The sequence below is a fragment of the Sus scrofa genome, chromosome 15 (genome assembly GCF_000003025.6).
Source record: "Sus scrofa isolate TJ Tabasco breed Duroc chromosome 15, Sscrofa11.1, whole genome shotgun sequence".
Lineage (NCBI taxonomy): Eukaryota > Metazoa > Chordata > Mammalia > Artiodactyla > Suidae > Sus > Sus scrofa.
Window position 1 is genome coordinate 20,018,102 of NC_010457.5, and position 15,230 is coordinate 20,033,331.

At 38.4% G+C, this 15,230-nt stretch overlaps 1 long non-coding RNA gene across 2 annotated transcripts in view; it reads right to left on the reverse strand.

Moving 5' to 3' along the window:
* LOC102159687 overlaps positions 3,561-15,230 on the reverse strand; it is a 68,967-nt gene continuing 57,297 nt past the window's right edge. For both annotated transcript variants that reach the window (XR_002339232.1, XR_002339231.1), the window contains one exon: positions 3,561-4,159. This is a non-coding gene — a long non-coding RNA (uncharacterized LOC102159687). The remainder of the gene's footprint in view (positions 4,160-15,230) is intronic.

Here is a 15,230-nt window from a genome sequence, read left to right on the forward strand (position 1 = left end):
TGTGTGAGAAAATGAGACTTGCATAATGTTTTTCATTGCTCACTTTTTCAAATTTGACAATTCAAATTGGTGTGAAATATAATGGTATTATTTATCTAAAAGCCACTCAATATCAGAGAGAGGCTATTATAAGAAACGAAGCACCAGGGAGTGTGTCATAGGATTTCAAGGTATATACTCTGAATAGAGAGGAAAAGAGTAGGAACTTTAAATCCTGAAACATTTAGAACGTAAGTGATTGGAATGTCTTTTACAACTCTGAAAACTTCAAAAAGATAAATTTTATCTGCAAAGATAACTGCAGAGGAATGTGAAATGATGACAAACTAAAACCCCTTACTCCTAGAATACATGCTGTAGTGGAAGAGAACACAAAAGTGTGGGGGGAGGAGGCGGGAAACCCTACCAACTGCATGGGCAAAAGCCAGATTTCTAGCAAAAATGTATGATTGTGTCTGCAAGGTTTGGATTCCTGTGCTTATATTTCTGGCTCCTGGAGACAGAGACAGACAAAGCCCTACCTGGTGACCTAGTTTCCGGATTCCACACTTAAATCCAGGCCTTTAATCACATGCTTGTCCAAAGATCACATAGAGTGATAAGGCTTTACTGACAAAACATGCTAGAAAATGGAAGAGAATGTTTTAGTTTTGGTTTTGGTTTTTATTGAGAGGAGGGATTTCTTTTAGTTTATGATTCAGGCCTCAATCTTCAATTTCTCTTATTCCAGTTTTCGTAATTGGATATAAATGTATAATTCATATAGCAGTAATTTATATTTAAGGGATAAGATTCTAAAAAGTTCACTTAATTCAAAACTCGCATAATTTTTTTTTTTTTTTTTTTTGGTCTTTTTGCCTTTCCTAGGGCCGCTCCGTCAGCATATGGAGGTTCCAAGGCTAGGGGTCTAATCAGAGCCGTAGCCACTGGCCTACACCAGAGCCACAGCAACATGTGATCCAAGCTGCATCTATGACCCATACCACAGCTCACGGCAACGCCGGATCCTTAACCCCCTGAGCAAGGCCAGGGATCGAACCCACAACCTCATGGTTCCTAGTCAGATTCGTTAACCACTGCACCACGACGGGAACTCCAAAACTTGCAGAATTCCAGACAGATTATTCTCCCAAAGGAATCAATATAATGTAAGGAATAGCATTCCAGAATACCTAAGCCTGGAACATTACAGGGGATTTCTTAGAGTGAATTTTTTAAAGTTATTTCATTTGGAAATAAGTTTAGATTTACAGAAAAGTTTTGTAAGAGACAGTTTCCAAACACCCCTCAACCAGTTTTCCCATCATTAACATATAACATTACCATGGCACATTTGTCAAGACTAAGAAACTAACAAGGGTACTATTTACTCAAGATTTTACTCAGATTTCACTCATTTTCATTAATATTCCTTTTTTTGTTGTTCTAGAATCTGATCCAATTTTAAATACTTTTTAGTTTTGGAAGGAGCCATTCGAATTTGCACAAAGTAATAACATTTTAAAATCATTCTCTTTCAATTTGAAAAATTTAAATTGGTATGAAATATTACTGTCGGAGTTCCCGTGGTGGCGCAGTGGTTAACGAATCCAACTTGGAACCATGAGGCTGCGGGTTCGATCCCTGCCCTTGCTCAGTGGGTTAAAGATCCGGCGTTGCCGTGAGCTGTGGTGTAGGTCGCAGACGCGGCTCGGATCCCGCGTTGCTGTGGCTCTGGCGTAGGCTGGTGGATAAGTTAAAAAAAAAGTTATTTATATTTTAAATCCCATCACTTTCAGCTAGTCCTTGAGAGATCTGTCAGCTTCCATTTTTGCTTTCTTGAAATGCAGCTGACATAGGCTAGGCTCCTGAATGATGAGAAACCAAATGGAAAGAAAGGCCATATGGAAAAGAAAAGAAGCCTTGAGCATTCCATCCCTGGCTGGGCTCCCAACTGAGTGCAGCTGCATGAGGGGCCCCAGCCAATATTCAATGACACATAAGACCAGGTAGCCATCCCACAGCAATGTGAGACATAATACATTGTGCCATATTTTAGATACACATATAAGAGATATCATATGGTATTTGTTCTTCTCTTTCTGATTTACTTCACTTAGTATGATAATTTGTAGTTGCAGCTAAATTTTATTTAGATATACAAGTGGGGATCCTGGGGAAGGATCTGGATATATACATTTCCAAGTTGCCAATCTGTAGACACTAGGCAGTGACATAAGAAGAAAATCAGGGGAGTAGGATATCATGGAAGGCAGGAAGAGTTTCAGGAGAGGGTGGTCACTTGGGGAAATGGCACTGAAATATTATCGCGGTCATCAGTAAGAAGGAGAAGGAGGAAGCAGGAGATTAGAAATAGTTTCCCCTAATGAGACTGAACTGTACACTTAAAATGATTTAAATGGTAAATTTTGTTTTACATATTTTTCTACAATAAAAAATTAGAATTAAAAAAGTAAAAAAAGAAATTCTGAAAATTGTCTACTCCGAATATTTTAAAATATAAATAACTTTGGAGTTCTCTTGTGGCACAGCAGGTTAAAGATCTGGCGTTATCATTGCAGCAGCTTGTGTTGCTGCTATGGCACAGATTCGACCCCTGGCCCAGGAACTTCCACATGCTGTGGGTATGGCCCTCTCAAAAAACATTTATACATATATACGTGTGTGTGTGTGTTTAAGGTTTTTAATGCAAAGAGAATAAAAGCAAACTATGTAGCTACAGACACTGCAAAATATTTTCCATTTGCTATTACTATTATTAAAATATAAAGAGCCCTTACAGGAGTTCCCGTCATGACACAGTGGAAATGAATCTGACTAGGAACCATGAGGTTGCAGGTTCGATCCCTGGCCTCGCTCAGTGGGTTAAGCATCTGGCATTGCAGTGAGCTGTGGTGTAGGTCACAGAAGCAGCTCAAATCTGGTGTTGCTGTGGCTCTGGCATAGGCTGACAGCTATAGCTCCAATCAGACCCCTAGCCTGGGAACCTCCATATGCTGCGGGTGCGGCCACAAAAAGCAAAATAAATAAATAAATAAATAAATATATATATATAAAGAGCCCTTACAAATCAATAGAAAACTGGACAGAGAGCACATTCAGTTTAACGTGCTCTCTGGGCAATAAGCATATGAAAAAAATGTTCAAACTCATTTTCAAAGAATGCAAATTAAACTGCAACATACTTCTTTTTTTTTAACTTATCCACCATGATAACGTATAGTGCGGGCTGATGTGCAAAGAACAAGGTGCTCTCATACACTGCTCAACTTGAAACTTTTTATATGACAGCTTGGCAATGCATATATTCCATTACTAATTGCTGACTAATAAAGCATTCCGAAGTATAGTGGCTTAAATCCACAACAATGTATTTACTTTGTAAGTAATATTTTCCCTAAGTACACTTTACATCTCATGTTGATCATGCTAATTTGAAAATTATGCATGTATAGACTCTCACTTACCCAATACACTCTGTGGTTTCTCAAAATCCCAAACCAGAAAAAGAGCTAAGGGAGAGCCTCTACAAGTACCAAGAACAAGAGTGCACCCATCAAGATGGATATATTGAGTAGTTTTATTTACAAGCCTTAGGGGAATTGCATAATCATGTACTAAAATTCATCAGTGCCAATTCAACAACAGGTAAATTCCTAAGTCATAGAAGGAAGTACACATCAAAGCATTATTCAGAGTTATGCATCTTAGTCAGACTTAACAGAGATCCAATGACATCCGTTTTAGCGACTTAACCAATGAATTGAATTGCCTATTTCCATAGTAGCAAAGAGACTACATAAGTAATTGGATAATGCATTTCTCATGACCAAAGCAGAGTAGACACAAACAGGCTCTTGTGAGATAAAGTCAATGTGACAAAATACAATGCACTACTATAAATTGCATAAACTTCCTACCTTTACAATAAGAGTTAATACTCCTGGGAGTGGTTTTTCAGAAGCTATTAGAATAAATGAAATTTGAGAAGAGCTTTTGGGTCATCAGTGCTCTATCTTTAGAATCTTCAAATAATTGTAGATCCCAGCAATTTGTCACCGAGAGAGAAATAGAATGGGGTTACCTCCTCTTTTCACTGTTTTTCCTTTTTGTTAAACACACCAGAAGTCTCTTTGATGAGATGGAGCATAGTCTAAGACTTAAAAACAGATGTTATAGTTTTCAGATGAGATTAAAAATACATTATGGTAATTTAAAATGTAATAGTGACATTATTCACATTGCAATACAAATTTTCAAAAGAGCAACATTTATTGAGCTTTATGTACCAAGCACTGCTCTTTGTACTTGGATAAATGCATTATTTCACATAAACTTCAAAACTCCTAAAACACCTTTATGAGGTAGGTTCTATTACTATCTACATTTTGCAAAAGAGGGAACCTTGGTTCATCAAATCCAATATAATAAAAGTGGACTCTTACAAATATTGCACACCTGCTCCATGCTGAGTATGTTACAATGTTCAGAGGATTTTGTGTGGTAAAAATGAATGAAGTCCCCAACTCATAGCCTCTTAGAGGAGATAAATGTGTAAACAGATAACCTGCACTTTAATGCAGCATGTTTTGCAAAGAGATGAATAATTAGGTCTGCTTGGAAAGTTAGAAATTGTTTAGAGAAGGAAGTGACATATGAACTTGTAGGATGAGCAGCTGTTGGAAGAAAGGCAGAAGAAACAGCAGTAAAACTATGCAGTTGGAACAAGGTTCTGACCACACAGAAAACTGAGCATAGCTTAAGTGGAACTAAGAGTTAGAAAGTATGGGAAATAAAGCTGGAAAAACAAGTGGATTGTGCAGATTGTGAGAGTCTTGTGTGAGGCTGAACAGTTTAGAATGAATTCTGTAGCCACCATAGTATCAGAAATTTATATGCACTTACTAGCACGGTCATCTTTGATTTTCCGAAGGAAAACTGATGCCTGCTGTGGTGCCTATTGGAGGCAATGGACTGGAAGCCAGGAGATACCTGGACCCAGTTAATGTCTAGGTGCAAAAGGATGAGGACTCCCAATTAGGTACTGCTAAGTAGAGAAGCCACATTCATAGTGTATTTCTTGAGCAAAGACATTAAACATCAAAATTTGCTTACCAAAAATCAGAATTTGTCACAACATACTTATATCTGTGGATTGATGCTGGCAATTGCCAGATGATATCACTGGCGGGTTTTAGCTAATTAAACAATGTCATCATGACTGCCACTTGACTGATAGCCATCACAACCATCACAACCATCACTACCCCAATATAAGTTGCCTTCTGATTTCAGATATGTTAAAATGTGAAGGAAAAAGTGGTGTATTTAGAATCAATAAAATGGGAGTATTGTGTTAAAAATAAATACAAAATCCAACCACTTCTCCCTCCTTCCAGTCCACCACCCTGATCCAAGCGAATATCATTTTCTAGTTTATTCCAGTAGCCTCCCGATGGGTCTTCCTACTTCTGCCCTTAATTTCCTCTCCTCTCCTTCTAAATCTATCCTCAAGAGGGTCAAATCATGCCATTCCTTTGATCAAAATTCCCAGTGGTTTCTTGTCCCACTCAGAGGAAAAAATCCAAATGCTTACAGAAGCTACCAGGCCCTGCAGGACCCGACCCCTCATCAGGTCTAGGTTCCATGACCCCATCCCCTATTCCTCTCCCTCCAGACAAACGTGTATACTCCAATACAACATGTAAGACATCACTTCAGGCAATTTGCACCTCCTGATCCCTCTGCAAGACCCACTCTTCTCCCAGGTATTTACAAGGCTCAATTCCCCAAATCTTGTACCAAATGCCATCTTTTCAGGGAGGCCTCCTTTGCCTTCCTTTGTCTAAAGTTGCCATCACAACCCCACCCTCAAACTCTCAGTTACTCCCTATCAGCCTCCCTCGCTGCTTTACTTCACTTTTTTTCCCCAGTACTTACTGCTATCTAATATAACATACATTTTACTTGTTTATCCTATTTATTGTCTACAGTGTTAGTAAGGAGTCCAGCTCCTGGGTTAAAAACCTAGGTGTGATTTTTCAGCCAATTACAAAGGCTTTAACCTGGGAGGCCTCCTGGGGGAAAGCTCTCTTCCCTCCACAGTCTCTAGGACTTAATCCCCACCCCTCCACCCCAGGCAGGTTATGCTCTTTCATTCCTAGCCCTGGGTCTTCATTCCTAGATTTCTTTATCTAAGTAAGGCCTTGGGCAAAGTTCTGCAGGCACCTCTGCTGTGACCTCCTTATGGGGGAAGAGGGGAAAACCTTCCATATTCTTTCATCGCTCTGACTCGGTACCAGGTACTTTTCCACTCTTAACTACCCCCCCCCTCACTTTGCCATCCTCCCTTCTTCTCCATAAAACTGCCAAAGACCCCCCATGTTTGCCCTGATCCACCTGACCCTCACTGGCATGCCGTTTCCTGGGGAAAATGAAACAGGAGGGAGCCTGCACATTTTCCAGTTTTTAGACTCTTGCTTATGCCATCACAAAGTGATTAAAGGCTTAACTCTGATTTGTAGCTTGTTTTAAATAGCTACTAGGACAGCTTTTTTTCTCGCCCAGCTCAGCTAAGTTTCTCATAGGTAGCTTCACAAGGGTTTGGCCTTTGTTTTTAATAGACTTTACTTTTTAGAGCAGTTTTATGTTCACAGCAAAATTGAGCCCCTAAACATGTGTAACCTTCCCCATTAGCAACATCCTCTATCAGTGGTACATATCTCCCAGAGTCCATAGTTTACCTTGGGGTTCACTCTTGGTGTGCACTCAACATATTTAGACAAATTTATAATGACACGTATCCGTCACTATGGTATCATACAGAGTAGTTCACTGCCCTAAAGTCCTCCATGTCCTTCATCCCTTTTTCCGCTCTAGTCCTGGCAACAGGTAATCTTTTTACTGTCGCCATAGTTTTGACTGTTCCAGAATGCCATATCATTGGAATCATAAAGCACCTAAACTTTTCAGATTGACTTCTTTCACCTAGTAATATGTATTTAAGATTCCTCCCTGTCTTTGAATGAATTATATTCTGTTGTCTGGATGTATCACAGTTATTTATTCATTCACCTACTGAAGGACCATCCTGGTTGTCCCAAGTTTTGGCAACTATGATTAAAGCTGCTCTAAATATCTGAGGGCAGGTTTTTGTGTAGACATAAATTTCAATTCCTTTTGAGTAAACACCAAGGAACACAATCCCTAGATCAAATGGTTAGTACATAACTTTGTAAGAAACCACTGAGCAGTCTTCCAAAGTGGCTGTACCATTTTGTATTCCCACCAGCATGAATAAGAGTTCCTGTTGCTCGACATCATCATCAGCATTTAGTGTTGTCAGCATTCCAGATTTTGACCCTCCTAATAGCTGTATGTAGGTATCTCATTATTATTTTAATTTGTCTTTCCTTGATCATGTTGAGTATCTTTTCACCTGCGTACTTGCCATCTGTTTATCTTCTTCAGTGAAGTGTCTGTTAAAATCTTTGGCCCATTTTTCAGTTAGGTTGTTTGTTTTCTTATTGTTGAGTTTTTAAGAGTTCTGTGTATATTTTGGATAACAGTTCTTTATCAGATGTGACTTTTACAAATATTCTCTCCCAACCTGTGGTTTGTCTTTTCAATTCTTTTGACAATATCTTTTATAGAAAAGAATTTAATTATAAAGAAGTCCAGTTTATGTTATTTTTCTCATGAATCATACCTTTGGTATTGAATCTAAGAAGTCATTGTTATACTCAAAGTCACCTACATTTTTGTCATATGTTATCTTTAGAGTTTAATAGTTTTTCATTTTACATTTAGACCTGTGACCTGTTTGTAGTTAATTTTTGTAATGGGTGTAAGGTCCATGTCCAGATTTATTTTTTTTTTGTATGTGCATGTCCATTTGTTAAAAATACTATCTTCTCCATCATGATGCCTTTGCTCCTTTGTCAAAGGTCAGTTGACTAGAATTTTGTGAGTCTATTCCTGGATTCTCTATTCTATTCCATTGATTTCCTTGTCTGTCTTTCACCAATACCACACACTGTCTTGGATTATTGTCATTTTATAGTAAGTCTTTGTTTGTTTGTTGTTTTAATTTAATCTTATAGTAAGTCTTGAAGTCAGGCAATGTCAGTCCTCCAGCTCTGTGCTTCTCCTTTAGTATCATTTTGGCTATTTGGGGCTTTTGCCTCTCAATTTTAGAATCAATTTTTCAATATCCATAAAATAACTTGGCATTTTGTTTGGATTGCCTTACAATTGATCAGGTTGGGAAGAATTGACATCTTAACAATATAAAGTCTTCCTATCCATGAACATTGAATATTGCTCCATTTATTCATCAGAGCTTTGCAGTCTTCCTCATATAAATCTGTTACATATTTTGTTAAATTTATATCAAAAAACTTAATTTTGGGGTGCCAATGCAAATAATAACAGGTTTTGTTGTCACTGTTGTTGTTGTTTTTGTCTTTTTGTCTTTTTAGGGCTGTACCCTTGGCATATGGAGATTCCCCGGCTAGGGGTCTTATCAGAGCTACAGCTGCTGGCCTACACCACAGCCACAGAAATGCGAGATCCGAGCCACATCTGTGACCTACACCACAGCTCACGGCAACACCGGAACCTTAACCCACTAAAGAAGGCCAGGGATCAAACCCGCAACCTCATGGTTCCTAGTCAGATTCATTTCTGCTGCACCACCATGGGAACTCTGATATGTTTTTAATTTTTAAATTCTTTTCGTTTATTGCTGGTATATAGGAGAGTGATAGACTTTGTATGTTGTGTGTTAACCATGTGTCCTTATGACCTTGCTATTATTGGTTACTAGTTGCAGAAATTTTTTTATTTTTATTTTTTTTAAAACTTTATGGGTTTTTAACAAATTTATTTATTTATTTATTTTGGCTGCTCTGCGGCATATGGAGCTCCTGGGGCAGGGATCAGATCGAAGCGAAGCCATGAACTAAGCTGCAGCTGTGGCAACACTGGATCCTTAACCTACTGTGCCTGGCCAGAGATCAAATCTATGTCCCAGTGCTCCCAAGACGCTGCCAATCCCATTACGCCACAGAAAGAGCTCTCAGAACTTTTTTTAAATTGTTGATTTGATTCTTTCAGATTTTCTATATAGACAATCATATAATTTGTGAACAAGGACAGTTTTATTTCTTCCTTCCCAATTCATGCTTTTTCTTTTCTTATCTTATTGCATCAGCTAGGACTTTCAGTATGATGTTGAAAAGCATTGGTGAAGAGAGGTATCTTTGCCTTGTCCATGATCTTAGAAAATAACTAGTTTCAGTATTAAGTATGCTGTTAGTTGTAGGGTTTTTGTGCATGTTCATTATCAAGTTAAGGAACTTACCCTAAATTCCTAGATTGTTGAAAGTTTTTATTATGAATGGATGTTAGATTTTATTAAATGCTTTCTCTGCATCCATTGATATAATCATGTGGTTTTTCTTCTTTAGACTGTTGGTGTGTTGGATTACATTAATTGATTTTTTTCCTTAGTTTTTAATAAATTGAAGTATTGTTGATTTACAATATAGTATTGGGTTCAGGTGTACAATAAAGTGATTCAGTTATATATATATTTTTTCAGATTATTTTTCATTATAAGTTATTATAAGATATTGAATATAGCGCCCTATGCTATAAAGTAAATCCTTATTGCCTATTCATTTTACGTATACGAGTTTGTATCTATTAATCTCATACCCCCAACTTATCCCTCTTACCCTCCCTTTCCCTTTTGGTAACCATAAGTTTGTTTTCTATGTCTGTGAGTCTATTTCTATTTCTTATATAGATTTATTTATGTTATTTTTTAGATTGCAGATATAAGTGATACAATATTTGTCTCTGACTTACTTCATTTAGTATAATACTCTCAAGGTCCATCCATATTAATGCATATGGCAATATTTCTTTTTTTTTTTTTTGGTCTTTTCTAGGGCCGCACCCATGGAATATGGAGGTTCCCAGGCTAGGGGTCTAATCAGAGCTGTAGCCACCTGCCTATGCCAGAGCCACAGCAACATAGGATCGAAGCTGCATCTGCAACTTACACCAAAGCTCACGGCAATGCTGGATCCTTAACCCACTGAGCGAGGCTGGGGATTGAACCCACAACCTCATGGTTCCTAGTTGGATTCATTAACCACTGTGCTACCAAGGGAACTCTTCATTCTTTTTTTATGACATGATGCATCATATATATGTATATACCACATATTAAGCCAGTCATCTCTTTGGGCTGCACTTGGGTTGCTTCCATGTCTTGGCTCTTGTAAACAGGACTGCTATGAACACTGGAGTGCACATATCTTTTCTTTTTTCAGTTTTTGGCCAGGCCCATGACCTACAGAAGTTCTCAGGCAAGGAACTGAACCCCTGCCACAGCAGTGACCCAAGACACTGCAGTGACAACACTGGGTCCTTAAACTGCTGTGCAACAGGAGAATTCCTAGATGTATCTTTTCAAATGAGAGTTTTCCTCTTTTCCAGATATATGCCTATAAGTGGATGCTGGATCACATGATAACTCTATTTTTCATGGTTTTTGTTGTTGTTGTTTTTTGGCCATGCCCACAACATGTGGAAGCTCCTTTACCAGGGATCGAACCTGTGCCACAGCAGTGACAATGCTGGATGTTTAACTGCTAGGCCACCAGGAACTCCTGTTTTAGTTTTTTAAAGGAAAGGAATTGTCATATTGTTTTTCATAGTGGCTACACCAATTTACATTACCAGTGGTATAGCAGGGTTCCCTTTTCTTCCTAACCATATTCAACATTTCCCTTTTTTTTTCTTTTTTCTTTTTTTGGCCACACCTGCAGCATGTGGACATTCCTAGGCCAGGGATCAAACCAGCGCCACAACAGTGACAATGCCAGATTCCTTAACCTGCTATGCCACAAGGGAAATCCCTTTTCAGAATTTCATTAATTAATTTTTGAATATTGAATTACCTTGCTTACTTAGAATAAATCCCACTTGATCACACTGTATAATTCTTTTTATACATTGTCGGATTTGATTTTCAACCATTTTTGAAGATTTTTGCTTTTCTGTTCATAGTGCTCTGTTGTTTTCTTACCTTGTAATGTCTTTGTCTGGTTTTGATATTAGGGTAATACTAACTCATCCTATGAGTTATCTCTTCAGCTTCAATTTTCTTAAAGAGATTGTAGAAAACCAGTATAATTTCTTCCTTAAATATTTGGTAGAATTCACAGTGAGCCCATTTGGGCTTGGTGCTTTTTGACTTAAAAGTTATTAATTATTGATTCAATTTCTTTAACAGAGCAAGTTCCCTTGTGGCACAGCGGGTTATGGTATTGCAGGCTGCAACTGTGGTGTAGGTATGAGCCCTGGCCTGGGAACTTCCACATTCCATGGATGCAGCAAAAAAAAAAAGAATTTATTTAATAGATATCCTATTCAAATTGCTGGCCTTTGTTTTTTTACTGTTGTATCTCCAATGCTTAGAAAAATACCTGGCATACATTGGGTACTCCATAAAAGTTTTTTAATAATTTAATAAGCATCCACTAATTTTAAATGAATATGATTGATAGATTCTTGGACTGAAAGTCCTCTTCATTTAAAAATTTTATAATAGATCATTAATCTAAAGTATGACATACAATGCCAAAGGAATCATTACAGTGGATTACAGTTATCAGATGACTCAGGTATTTTTATTGCTCGTGACTTTATTTCTTCTTCAAATCATAGAATTATAGCTAGAGTCAATATTATCTAAATAGAAAAAACAAAACAAAAACCAGAAGAGATAAGTTTTTGTTTGGGGCAGCAAACAGGGGTAAACACTGTGAACTGACATTCAAAAAGAAAAGAAATGGAATTCCCTGGTCACCTAGCGGTTAAGAATTTGGCATAGTCACTGCTGTGGCTAGAGTTCAAACCCTGGCCCAGGAACTTCTGCATGCTATGGGCGTGGCCAAAAAAAAAAAAAAGAGAAAGGATAAGATCCCACATTTTAGGTCCTGGTATTCAATCTGTCATTATTTCACCCTTTATGATAAAAATAAAATCCTACTCTTCAGTATGAAGGTGATTTTTCTTTAAGGGTTTCAAAAAAGCAACAGAGAAACGGAAAACAATGTAAAGAAGAATTCCTGGTAAGCTAGAGGCATTTGGACTGTTTTAAGCTTTCAACGAATTGTTACTTCTGTTACAGTTAAAGAGTTTTGTGTATTCAGGTTACATTCATGAATTCTGCCTGTAAGAGAGAGAAAACAAACACTGATGAATTGAAAAGCCAGCCATCTCTTCCAAGAGGTTGATGAACTGTCCCAAGGCTCAGGCCTTCTTTTCTAGATCCAGGGGAAGTTCTTATAAGACTCTTGCCTGTTTAACCTTCAGGCTGCTAGGACTCCTGGGTTGGTGGACCCTAAAAGAAGCTTTTGTCTACCATTGATGTACACACCCCACAATTCGCCTTCCTCTAAAAGCAGTTTCTTTTTAATCTACCCTTTCCTGAGCTAGAGTGGAATGTAAGGACCATGTGGCAATACCTCTATTGATCTGCAGTCTGGGTGTGTGACAGCATGAAAAATGGACACAATTCCCTACATCCTCTCTTTCCTTTGAAATGTGCCTCAGTGTTTTTTTGTTTGTTTTTTGTTTCTGTTTTTGTTTTTTGCCTTTTCTAGGGCCGCACTCGCGGCGTATGGAGGTTCCCAGGCTAGGGGTCTAAGCAGAGCCGTAGCCACTGGCCTACGCCAGAGCCGCAGCAACGCGGGATCTGAGCCATATCTGCAACCTACACCACAGGTCATGGCAACGCTGGATCCTTAAGGCCAGGGATCCAACCTGCAACCTCCTGGTTCCTAGTCAGATTCGTTAACCAACACTGCGCCACGACGGGACCTCCCGTGCCTCAGTGTTTTTTTGTTTGCTTGTTTTGTTTTTGTTTTTGTTTTGTCTTTTTTAAGGCCACACCTGTGACATGTGGAGGTTCCCAGGCTAGGGGTCCAATCGGAGCTGTAGCCACCAGCCTATGCCAGAGCCACAGCAATGCGGGATCCAAGCCACGTCTGCAACCTACACCACAGCTCATGGCAACACCGGATCCTTAACCCACTGAGCGAGGCCAAGGATCAAACCCTCGTCCTCATGGACTAGTTGGGTTCATTAACCACTGAGCCACGATGGGAACCCCGTGCCTCAGTGCTTTAGGGCCACCTCTAGGCACCCTAAAGTTTTCCCCAATAGGGCTTTTCACCACTCAGTATTCTAGGACTTATTAACTTTCTTACTACACACCCAAACTTTTTTTGCTTAATATTCTGTAATGCTTTCTAAGTAAGCAGATGAAGTAAATTACAGGAACTAATGGACAAGTATTGCCTCTCCCAATACAGAACACAGCTGTCTGTATTCCTACTAACACCAAATGCAACCAAGTAAGGTTGACATGATGGGTAATAAGTTTCTCCTGCTTTTTATGTCCATCCCACAGCTGAATTCACCAACCCTTTCTTGCTGACTTCCATTGGAAGAATAATTGTATTGCAAGGTTGGAATGACCAATGAACAAAGGGTTAAGGACCAAACTGACTGGCATCCTACCAGTTCTGCAGGAACTCTCTATATAATCTATCACAAAAGTTGAGTGAATTTGCTGGGTAAAGGATTTTGGATGTTTATCACTTCACTGCAGAGCATCTGGGCCAGAGTTAAGTCTGGGACAACTGTACTATTGTCCAAAGATTAATTTATCTCAGTAGTGACAGAAAAGGGCCTGCTCAGGAGACCTAAAAGTCTACACACTCTGCAGCAGAAATTTAGTTCAACTTATGTGTACTATTTTGTTTTGTTTTTGTTTGATTTGGTTTAGCTAAATAGAAAATAGCTTGAATAGACATTTTTTTCAAAGAATATGTGCAAATGACCAATAAGCATGTGAAAGGATGCTCAAAATCATTAGTCATCAGGGAGATGCAAATCAAAACCATAATAGGTACCACTTTACACCCACTACATTTCCTAAAATAAAAAACAGAGAAAATAACATCCTTTTGGTGAGCATATAGAGAAATCAGAACCTTTATACACTGCTGGTAGGAATTTAAAGTTGTGCAACCATTCTGGAAGTTAGTCTAAAAGTTCCGCAAAAGTTTAAATATAGAGTTATGACACATGACACAGAATTTCTTCTCATAACTATGTACTCAAAAGAATTTTTTAAATCTTTTTAGGGCCACACCTGTGGCATATGGAAGTTCCCAGGCTAGGGGTTGAATCAGAGCTACAGCTTCCAGCCTACACCATAGCCACAGCAACGCAGGATCCGAGCTTGTCTTGTGAACTACACTGTAGCATGTGGCAATGCCCAATTCTTTAACCCACTAAGGAAGGCCAGGGATCAAACCCAAGTACTCATGGATCTTAGGTTTGTTACCACTGAGACATGACAGGAACTCCTCAAAAGAATTGAAAACATAAATTTACCCAAAAATTTTTACATGAATGTTCATCAACACTATTATTAATAATAGCCAAAAAGCAGACACAACCAAAATATCTATCAATGAATGGATTAAAAAATGTGTTATAGGCATATAATCAAATATTATTCAGCTATAAAAAGGAATGAAATACTAATACATGAATGAACATCAAAAGCTTATGCTAATTGAAAGAAGCCACACTCAAAGGACCACATATTGCATGAATCCATTTATACAAAATGTTCAGAATAAGCTAGTTGATACAGATAGAAAATTGATTAGTGGTTGCCAAGGACTGGAGAGACAGAGAGAAGAGAAGTGACTACTAATAGATATAATGTTTCTTTTGGAGGTGATGAAAATTTTCTGATCTTAGATTGTGGAGATGGTGGAAAAATCCTCTGAATACATTGAGAACCATTGATTTGTGCTCTTTATTTTCTTTTTTACAGTTTATTTTATTTGGCCATGCCTGAGCACGTGGAAGTTCCCAGGTCAGGGATCAAACTTGTGCCATAGCAGAGACCTGAGCCATTGCAGTGACAACACCAGACCAGTAACTCACTGTGCTGATTTTTTCACAAGGGAACTCCAATTTGTGCTCTACAGTTGAGCAAATTGTATGGTATGTGAATTATATCTCAATAAAGCTGTTGAAATTTTAAAAAGAAACAGCTCTTATTTCAAGAGTCAATATCTGAAAATATTGTTATCTCAGCAAACCCATCGGAGCCTTAAAGAAGAAAA